We start from the raw sequence: 11959 nt of genomic DNA, 5'->3' as shown, positions 1-11959 counted from the left end.
ACTAGTTAACTTAATTTTATTTAATTTATTTATTAATAAATCTTTCGTTGTAACCTGACAACGGGATAAATCTGTACCAACTAAATAAGTCAATCAGATGTACTGAATACCTACAAGTAAGAATTAACCACCATACTGACAGTCTGGAAATTGGCGACATCTAGATTAGTAATTATAAATTATTGTGTGTAATACAATTTATAACCAGTAGATGTTACTGCAGCTAGGGGCGGTTTTTTTTATTAATAGCGCATTTTTTAAATAAAAATTCGACTGCCGCTACCGGGGTTCGAACCCGTAACCTCAGAGTTATTAGTCTGAGACGTTACGGACTACGCTATTCCGTTCGCAAATAAAAATAATTTTCATATTATTAAAGGTTATTTTTTTTGTTCTTCTATAAATACTCTAAGCTCATTGTAAAACTGTGCCTTGTATTTAAATATAATTTTAATGTAACAAACTTTTTGAAGTAAATATACAAATATAGCGATAATAACAAGTTTTGCAAGTTACTTACAAGTTTTAAACATTGTTTATTCATATTTCTCTCGATATAAGAATATGGAATTTTTATCGTAAATTATTTAGCATCATTATGCTCATCTGCTTTCCATCTAAGAAGCGCAATATTAAAAACAACGTTATATACATTTGCAGTTCACCTTGGTTCGTCGCCGATTATAAACGAAAACCAGTTTTTCCTGTAAGCTCTTGAAATTTACGAAGCAATCTCAGATTTTTCTTTCCATCTCATTTCAGATGGAGAAAACGAGTTGACAACAACGCAACGGAGAGAACAATGGACACATCTACCACTAGCGAATGCTTGCCAATCTACTACTCTAATTTATTTCAATGCTTGTTGTGAATCATGTGATATAAAGTAATAATTTTAAAATATAAAAATCAGAAATAATTAATTAAATGTATTAAGGTAATTATAAATTATTATATAAGGACGTAATTTGGTTATTTACTGGTGAATAATATAGGCAAATGTACTTATGTCGAATCATAATTTAATAAAGTTAAAAAGTACTATAAACAAATATGTAAGTCGGGCTTATTCTAAATTTGTTGAAATCAGTTTTTTGTGACATTCAACATAAACGTAATACTATAATTTTGTATTTAATTGTAAATTTTATTATGATTAGTATGCCAAAAATTTCATTGATTATTTGACTTACTGAATTAATAGTGTTTTAGGTGCTATAATAAAATTAATATAAAATATTGTACAATCAATGTCTGTATTGATCGTTGTAACGACTATTACGATTCAAGCAACCAATTATTTCCACCTAAAATCTTGAGGCTTTCACTCCTCCATATTGTCAAGAAGCTTTACTAATGGAACTGATTCAATTATGTAATTGATCTTGTCATAACACCACCCTACGTCCACGTGGTTAATGCACGTGCACTTAAACTTTCTTAAGGGTTCATATCGGCTGTGGGTGGATGCTGTAATATAATAATTCAACACTTACCCATTCGTGCGAGTCAAATTTAAAGGGTTAAAGGTTTCGATTAGATATATATTCTGGGTATTTAGTATAAACTATAGAAATGTAAAAGCTTTATGTTCTTGAAAGTTTAAGCATTTAATTGAAATGTTAAATGAAGGATATAAATACATATATTAGGTAATCCTGAATTTTTAAGCAAAAAATCAATTTTTATTTCAGTGCATTTAAATATTATTTTTATTAAAAGGAATTAATTTTTTCCACCTCGCTATTGAAATTGTAATTTTTTGCTCAAATATTTTTATACCATCTTTGAAATTTGCAAATAGTTACTTTACAAAAGTTTTAATTGGCTGTAGTTTGCAATTAAATATGCGACGCGAATAACGTTGTGAGTTTTAAACATCTAAATAGTCAACTTCACAGTAGGTGAAAATTTAATTTACAGATACTTTTATTTTTGGAATTGAATAATATTATATTTCACAATTTTTCATCAGAAAGTTTTTTCATACTTAAATAAAAAAAATTGACGAAAAATATTTAAAAAAAATATTTTTTTTAGAAAACAACGAATTTGAAATTTAAAACGTTACATTTTCTATATTAAATAATTTTTCATTTGCCGGTAGATATTTTGCACAACTTTAGGTTTTTATATATATTTTGAAGAAGTTGATTGAAATCGCAGAATCACTCATATAACGTTATTCAATAAAAATCTTAATTCAGACTATAACGTTATCCGCGTCGCATATTATTTTTTTTAAAATATCATATATTATTTAATTAAAAATTATTAGACGGGTAAAAATACTGTCATTCTAAATTTTGGGGCCCAATTTTTTGACTTAAGATGTACACCAACAAAAATACGTGTTGAGATATCTACAGCCAAAACAAAACGGACCGTTAAAACTTTAATTTAATTTATTTTCATTTCTGATTACCATATATATTCTAGTCTATTAAAATAATAAGTATATTGAGTAGCTTTCTAAATATAACAAATCATCAGAAGAAGCTGAATATCTAACTCTTAATATAATGTCTTAAATCTTATTGAAGTAATTATTTTTAAACAATTTTGCCTTTAAAAAAAATAAAATAAACACAATAGAAATTCCTGATATACTTATAATTAGGTTGTGAAAGTCAATATATAAATATTTGTGACAGGATTATATTAATGATTCGTACATTATTTTGTAAACGTTCAAATTAATATTATACATAGGTTAAAAATTATTTGCCATTTTAATGACAAGTGATTATTATTAGTTATTTTTAATTAAATATGCATTAATTTTTAATATTTTAATATAATACCATGATATAATGGTGATATAAGAATATATTTGTTTTATCAATGTTTATACAACTATAACTAATTTGAGTTAAAAAATTATATATTTTTATAAATGTTGATATAAAAATATTATTGTAACAGTATTTTTCTTAAGCTGCATTTCGTTAATAGAATCTATATTAATAATCAATAAAAATGTGTTTATTATAATCAAATTTACAATATCTACTGATTTTTTTTGCTGTAAATAAAAATATTTTATTAAAAATATTGTGGCATTTTAATTAAACATATAAATGTTATAATTTGCGATAATGAAATTGTTATTTAACTATTAAAACACAACATTGTTATTTTATTTTCGATTAGAATCGAACATTATCAGCTTAGGTTAATTTAACTGCGGTTTACGTTAACGTGGTTAAATTGATAAGGCAATCAAATGTTGTATAAAGTGGTTATAAATAAAATAATAATTTATTACTGTATAGATATTACAATATTTTTTTATTGCTCATAAATAAAATTTATTGGTAATAATAAATCTGATGAATAATAAGAATAATATATATGATATTTAAGATAAAAATAATCGATATGACGAATATACAACTGTGTCTATTTATAACATTTATGTTATTATTTAATTTTAGAATATATATTATATATATTAAGTAAAGTAAAGCAACAATGGCATACTTAAATGTTTATTTTGTAGTATGCAAAAATTAAACAAACAAAGCATCTCTGCCGTCCTCTGCATTGTGGCCAGAATTGAACATGTGTTGCAAAAAAATTCTGCATCGACCCAACTTATTCAATATTATAAAAAGATACCACAGAAAATATTAACGTAAATATCTGACTACAGAAATAAAAAAACGTAAGTATCCGACTTCATATTTACTTTAGTAAAAATAGAAAAAAATAATATGTTTAATAAATTAATTAGTAAATACAATATAAAAGCACAGAGAAGCAGTGAAAAAGTTATAAAAATAAGGACGATGATGTATTGTGTCTGTTAGCTTTAAATTATACTTATCAGCATTGAATATAAGAAGTTGCCATGTTTTTAGTATTTTTAAATTCTTATAATCCTAAAAAATATATCATCAGTGTGTTTTTTATTTGTTTTTTCTTTTAATAAATATTTTACTACAAGTTTTTTTTTTTTTTAAATATTTAAAGAAAGAATCTTAAAAAAGATTTTAGAAAATATTTTAGGAAAGTTTTGGGTTCTCAAACCGCTCAAAAATTTAAGGCTGTGTCGTTTCTAACGACACATTAAAAGAATAATTATTTATGTGGTTATCGATATTGAAGAGCAAGTCGTAGAGGTGGTAAAGAAATCAAGATGTTTCGCGATTCAACTTGATAAATTAACTGACGTCAGTGACCATGCTATTCTACCTTGATTTGTGAAAAGAAGTGAAGCTGAAGACTTAAGAGAATAACTTCTTTGTTGCCTTAAATTACCTAGATGGTCCAATAGTACAGATTGCCGAGTATATACAAGGGCATGACTTGTAATAAGGGAAATGAAGCATGACAATGCGATCGCTTAGGTGCAGTTGTCGATTCAAAAATGGTGTTCCTAGTTTTTTATAAACTAAATGCATTGATAAAGGATCATTAACAAAATTTGTTTATGATCCATGGCTATTCAAAAAAGGGTTCTTTCACTCTTAGACAATTTAGTCCCGAGTAGTCTCTAAATTAAAAAAGTTTAGAGACGTCTTTTTAGATACATTTATATGATGATATTTAATTACTAAAAACTCTATAACAAAATTGACTTTTACTTCCTCGCTCTTCTCTCATTCATTCGACGTTTTTTTTATTTGCTAATTTCTACTAAAAATAAAAATAGTCATAGTAGATTTACGAGCGTTACACGCTCGACAATAAACCCAATAGACCGCGTGTACAAATCGCGAACTTGTCCGCACATTAATCAATGTCCCGAAAATCGAACGAACGTGTCGAGGCGGCAACTGGCCCACAGCCAGACAACTGACTATGTCGCGTCGAATGTGTTATATAGATCTAAATTGGGAAACTGTTGAGTTTGTTGACTAAACAAAAAGCACGTGCTTTACCCATACATGCCTCTCCAAATAATACTGGCAGTCGACGTAAACTTTGATCGCTCGAAAGAGATTCGACAGAGCTTATAAAAAAACTGATGTACAAATCTAAGCATGCGAAAAACAAGATTAACTATCTACAAGTAAACCTTGCTATCGTATAAAATACGTGACCTATTTTATTTTTTAAATTTTGATTTGCATAAGTATTACCAATGCTGCTTTTACAAGAAAATTTAATATTTTTTTATCATATGCTTGCTCGGGGGGGAGTAACATTAAAAAAAAAACTGTAGTTTCAAACTGCAAGTCATCTAAAATAAGGCTATAACAATGCTTTTGCAACTATTAAGTAAATAATGCGACACCATACTAAGATCGAAGTCGGTAAATCAATACCATTTATTTAAATAATTATTATTACAGCTTACAAATACTACAAAAACCTTTACACGACAAAGCTCGATTATATTTTAATTATTTATCACATTGTCATCTGCGAGATTAGACGGATTTTTGATGATCGGTCGGAATAATAATTATTCAAGATTTATTATTTGACTCTGCCCATGATAGATTCAATCATATGTTTTTCATTAAAATAATTTTTATTTAACTTGTTATTACAAATTTTAAATTTACGAAAATAGGAAGTATAAAATTGAATAGTTAACCGGCACATGCTACTTAAAAGTTTACCCTAATGTCATAATCACGTATTCACGAGTACATCTATTGGCTGGACGATCATTGTATGATTGTGATTCATCAGCAAGCTTGAAGCCCTTAGTATTTAAGGCTTGTCTTCAAAGAGGAGAAGGTAGTCATTCGACAAAATACTGTCATAGACGCACACATCCTGAGAGAGACTACACCATTCGAACAGCGTAACAGAGAGGGATCTTCCATTATACTGTCGCTGCTACGACACCTACAAGACCTCTGAGAATTTTCCACCAACATTATACCTGCGCCAGCTTCTCCACCACCGCTCGGAGAAAACATCTCGTCATTTATCGTCTGTCGCATATGTAACATAGTCTAATAAAACTCTAACTAAATTCCATTTTGCGACTCACTCGCTACAAAGTCACACCCCTAAGTTTCTCAACCCTTAAATATTCACGTTATATGTTTAAAAATTTAATTCAAAGTAATATGCAAGTAAAAATTATTTTTTTATAGTGTTTATTTTATTTGAACTTTTATGACGACATACAATATGTAGATTTATATAAAAATATTATGCTACATTCAAAAGCCATAAAAAGTAAAGCTTATAAATTATGAAATAAATTTTTAACTTTAATTAAACTACGACTTAAAATTTAATATACCTAAAATTTTATAAACATAGACGGGTACAATAAAGTATATTGTAATATCAAACTTGTTTATTGTACTACTAAATAATACATATTTAATATGTTACTTATAAAAAAACATAACTTATCATAAATGTGAGTATTATATCAAATTTCTAATTTGTCTACGGATCCAGTTTTAACATCAAATATTTGACTGTCAACTTTATTGTTATTGCCGACGATTATAAGAACATGTCTAGGTTTTCCTATCTGTGAAAATATTATCCAATAAATGTGAGTTATTATCTCAGCAGATGGCACTGACGACATATTAGAAAATACTTATTAAATATTTTTTGTAAATAAACCACGACGAACAAAGTGTAAGTACTACTATTCAGATTTCGAGACTATAAATTTCAACTATTCGCAGTATTAAAAAAGTTTCCGAAACTTTCGCAGTAGCAAAAATGCAGCAATATAATGAGTGCAGAGCGAAAGTTTGCAAGTATTCTTACGCCACTCAAAATAATAAATGGTCCAGTTAATAATAATAATATATTCGATGAAAATATTCCACTGAATTGAAACACTTAAAAAATATACTTCTACGGAAAAACTTTACCACAAAGAGCGCAGATAACGTGTAGATGTAAAAATATATCTTGATCCGATTTTCTTTCTTTTCATATTCGGTAGAAACATTATATAATTCTCACGCGTGTATTGTTTGAGCCCAAAGGAGTGAATGTATTGCGAATGGCAAATATATACGATCAAATATTGAACAGAATTTATCACTGCGCTATTGTTGAGTTACATAAGGGATGAGAAACGCCTACGTAATTATATATATATATATATTCATATTTCAGCGGTTAAATAATTAAAATTATTTTATACATATTTAATAGCTTTTACTTATTGCTCTGGGGATAAGCTTAAGTCGTAGCAAAAAGTTTACCATGTGGAAGATAAGTTACAAATCGATGGTTTTGTAATAATAAAAACTACGTGAATAATCCATTAGTATATATTTTTATTGAATAATAAATAAGAGAAACATGTCTCTTGATTCAGGCTATGCAATGTTACAATACTAACTTGTATAATGTACTTTTAAATAATGTAAATTTGCTTTTTAGAGATTATATTATAAATTTGATTCAGGTTTTAATAGGTATATTTATTTAATGTCACTGTTACATACACACGTATGTTATTTTAAGTAGCTTTGTATTATATGTTATCTAATATTATATAAAGAACTGACGGTATTAACTAATCTTGTTGAATAAATAGGTAAAGTGGTCTTATGCTTCCCTCTCTGTAGACTCGAATGTTAATAGGATATGCAGTAAGAGAATTTTTAATCATTGCAACTCAAACGTAGAACACCCCCACCAAATTAATTCTATATTTCGTTAATTAATTAGAATTAGTTACACCTGCTAATGCGATATTCGAGGCTTGTGTTTGTAATGGAAACGTACTTTGGCTGCTTCACCACAAAGAGGGCCATACACTCCCATAACTCTTTGCTCACGCACGATACACTGGTGGTACATATATTTGGCATGTGCGAGTAACGGTACAAAATGTATACGTATGTATTAAAGTCACATTTAATACTCTCCCCACCAAAGTTTTGCTCATTAAATTCACCACTTGGAAAGGCTTAAATTTCATCCGGCTTTAATAATATCTCAGAAGCACGCCGCTCGTAAAATACGAGAGAGAGAAGAAGAAAAAAACGCCTTTATAAAGCACTCGAGCAAGTTCATTTATTTCGGGTATCGCGTGTACTTTTCGACCATTTTTTGCAACTTAACAGAGATTTGGGTCATTCATTCCCAAGTTCATTCACTTAACAGGTCTTTCAACTCTTGTCGGTAGGGTTTTTGTCTCGCAGTCCTTACAGTGTCTTCAGAATATATATTATATGTATAAGAAATATATCTCTGAACATACAAAGAAAATAACTGTATAATTTTAAGTTATTAATAATATACAAAAAATATAAAAGTAAAGTATTTAAATTAAAAATCGTATAATTTTAAGTTATTATTAATATACAAAAAATATAAAAGTAAAGTATTTTAATTAAAAATCGTTCCTAATAAATATTGAAACTAAAAATAATTAAACCATAACTCTTTCAACAATTATTAGTATCTAGATAATCATCATTAAACTACTCTTTTATTATCAAACATAGGATTAACTTATGGTGTTAGGTTATTAAAAAATGCGAATTAAGCCTGTTATAAAGCATTTTAACCAATTAAGAAAAATGGGTTTCTTTGTTAAAGTGTGACATAGCCGTGTGAAACCATTTAACAGCTTAAATCACAAGGTACACGCTATATATCAGAAAATAATAAAATATCTGTCACCTTGAAAAAACATAACGCGTGCATTCAAGTTTATTCTTTAAATGTTATTCGTAATTTGTTTATCGGCCAACAGAAATTTACTTAAAAAATAACTCGCCACTATTCTATTCTTGGTCGTCCCTTCGAAAAAGACGGACATACCCAAGCAGTAGGTTAAAAAGTCTGACATCAGTGCTGATCTAAGAACTATTAAATACGTATGTTCTTAAAAATACTATATAGAATCATAGCACAAGGTGGTTATGTGTCTCTTTATAACCTATAGGTTGTGTAAAAAATTTAACAGCTTTATAAATAGTTTTATAAGGTATGGAATTAAATGCGACTCTATACATATGTAACCCTACATGCATATATGTATTGAGAAATCTTTTCTACACTTTTTCTGTCTCAATAGATATTCGGATGCATTTAACAAACAGTTTGAGAAAAGTAGAAAATAAACTATATGAGAATAGCCAAGAAAAATCACAGCATCTTGGAAGTCTCAAATAAAAAAGTAGAAATACACCCAAATGAGTTAAGAATCAGAGAAATAAACCACGTTATTACATATTTCGCAAAAAAATAATTAATGATTTTTTTGAGGAAAATTATTAATTTTATAGATACACACAATAAATCCATTTTATAAGTCAATTACTTATTAATAGCCTGAAGAGCATAACTCAAGTGTCGATGATTAGTCCACGTCCAATTATTATTGTAAAATCTATAATAGTAATTTAGGGCTTTCAAGATACTCTAATTTTTCTTTGCTATTTTAATATAGTCTATTTTCCACTTTTCTCAAATGTGTTTAGCTTAAGAAAGGTGAAAACTGTTTGTTAAAAAATGAATTTAAATATTTTATTTCTATTAAGATGATAATCAAAATTAAGACAATAAATGTGTAGAAAAGATTTTTATTACACGTATGTTGGGATACATACGTTAATATGTATAGTATATTTATGTAAAGGGTGAAAATAATAATGGACAGTAAGAACAAGTTCGATATCAAAAATATTATTTTTATCTAACTTGACACAAAAGCTTCATAAAATAGCATAGATTTAAAGTGGCACAGAAGTCGCTATGTATTTTTGAATAAGTGCATATGCTATGTATAATAGTTGTCGTAAAATGGCTGAAGAACGTATTTGAATTATAAGTGTATATCCGCTTAATGTATAATATTCTCTATGAGATAAAAATAATATCATTATAGAAATTATGAATAGATAATTATTTTTAATAGATTATCACGATAGTCATCTGTGAGATAAGGAAAATCTAGAGAAATTCGATCTGTGATGATCGATCGAATTAATAAATATGTAATAAACACTAATTTTGATCTTTCAGACACGATACAAATTATTAAAACTAAGATTTGAATTCAGTTATTTTTGGGTATTTGTTATCGACTTATACTCCTAAGCTATAAGAAAATAATCGAATCTTTTTTCACAGTTTGTTTGAAATACGTGCAGTTCTTAAAATATTTTTACTATCTAAAAAGTCATATTTAACTTATTTCGCTGATTTTGGACATTATAGCTAGACCAAGTTGACATCATAGGAGAAGCGGCTCTATCTCGGTCGATGTTTGGCGAGGTTCTACTTCGTTTGAGTTAGGGTGAATTTTTGTGTTTTAAGTCAGAGTTTTATTTTAAAAAAATCTGAATGGAAGTAAATTATATGCGTTAAATTGCGCTTATATACGCTTGGCCAAGCTGGAGAAGATTTTTTTGCTCGCTCACTTTCGACGCGATTACAAATTACAAAGATTTTGTCATGTAATTAGAACTGTTTTAGGGATTTTGTTATAATCAAGAAAGCAATTTTATGACTATTTGTCACAAACAAAAAGAAGCATACGCTTGGGTCAAATGTAAGGTAACACAAAAATCAAAGAGGAATCTCGAGAACAAACAATTCGCGTCTATAATTAAAAATATCGCGCAGACCACCTAATAGTACGTCTATTCTGAGACGTTAATTACAGATAAAAAAAAACAACAAAAAAAAGACGCGCAATACAATACATTATATTTTGCGCAAATTACCATTTTTATACTTCTAGGTTAAAGTTAACATTAGTATTGCTTCTACTTATTTGTAAGTGCGTCCAAGAAGTAGTGCAATTGGGTCGCAAACATCCGCATCTGCTAAAGTTGTCTCAAACCAGCATTATAAAATATATAACACTTAGTCACAAAAAGGGAGACGCAGAAAGGAGACCGCAAATATACAAAAGACATCATTAGATTATCTACAAAGCACCACAACAAATCTCAGCTGGTTCACAGACATCACAGTCATCAAGAAAATCGCCAGTACTCATACAGATACTATAAGCTTTTGAGCCTAATAATATGTTTATTTAGTGTAATTTAAGACTGTAAATCACTTGAATTTGTTGAACCATAATATTTAAAAAAATATGACATATTAACAAATCTCGAAATAACGCGCAAAAATATCAGCCGCTGTGAAAAGGTTAAAAAAATAGTTTATTTCCCTTATCTTTATAATTAAAATATTTTTGTAGCTGTAACTGAGTTTAAAAAGGTACAGATTTATCAACCTTGCAGTTGTCTTTGCATTCCAATTGCTACGCTTGTCAGTGTTTGTAAAGGCATCGAATGACCTTTTGGTGTGCTTTTTAACGTTTTTTATGTCAATGCATTAATTTCCTCAAGCGCTTTTATGGTTATTGCTAACTAAAAATATGAAACCTTTCACATATTTTTATTTTTTGCTTAAATATCTTAAATGCAATGATTTATATTTATAATACTCCAATTTGTATAACAGGCTTAAAGACTATACTTCGAGTTCTAATTACTAGAGCTCTGTGTATGTATAAGGTATCGAACGACCAATTTCGAGTGCTCATTTAACATTCAGTTCCCAATCAAGTCGAAAATGGAAAAAGGTCAGAGTGGTTCGCTTTCCTTAACCGAATGGATCCGTTAATAATTACTATGGCACTATAAGCACTAGTGGAAATGGACATGGATGTTGTTTTTAATTTACAACCCTAAAAGAAAAAATGTCGTAAAATGTATGTATATCTTCAGGAAAGAAAGTTTGTATATTTTTATTCACTGCGCCGTTCATTTGCATTTACAGTAAAAAGAGCGACTTTTTTTACAAAGTTTTTTAAAATGATATTATTCACATTTTACTTAAATAATTTTTAGATTAATATTACTACGAAAAAATCAATTACTACATTTTTTGCCTTAGGGCAACTAAGAACATCAAATACTTGGTCAAATAAAATAGATGGAAATGTGTTTATTCAAATGCTGTTTTTAAGCACCACCAAAAAATTTATTTTTACAGAAAAAACAATATATGTAAGACAATAAAAATAATAAATTTGACAAGC

The 11959-nt window shown here is 28.1% G+C and overlaps 2 protein-coding genes across 9 annotated transcripts in view; one reads left to right on the top strand and one right to left on the bottom strand.

Annotated features, from left to right (window-relative positions):
• LOC148231686 (uncharacterized) overlaps positions 1–3918 on the top strand; it is a 58462-nt gene extending 54544 nt beyond the window's left edge. The window contains exon 4 of the mRNA XM_088193558.1: positions 763–3918. The gene's annotated coding sequence lies outside the window, so the exon portion shown is untranslated. The remainder of the gene's footprint in view (positions 1–762) is intronic.
• The window catches only part of LOC148231685 (uncharacterized), a 534843-nt gene that overhangs the window by 315943 nt on the left and 206941 nt on the right, over positions 1–11959 (bottom strand). The window lies entirely within an intron of this gene.

This window comes from Plectrocnemia conspersa, unplaced genomic scaffold (genome assembly GCF_051122295.1).
Source record: "Plectrocnemia conspersa isolate PC_06_02 unplaced genomic scaffold, ASM5112229v1 ptg000009l, whole genome shotgun sequence".
NCBI lineage: Eukaryota > Metazoa > Arthropoda > Insecta > Trichoptera > Polycentropodidae > Plectrocnemia > Plectrocnemia conspersa.
Note: the sequence above shows the minus strand (reverse complement) of the source record. Positions and strands in the feature narration are given on the sequence as shown.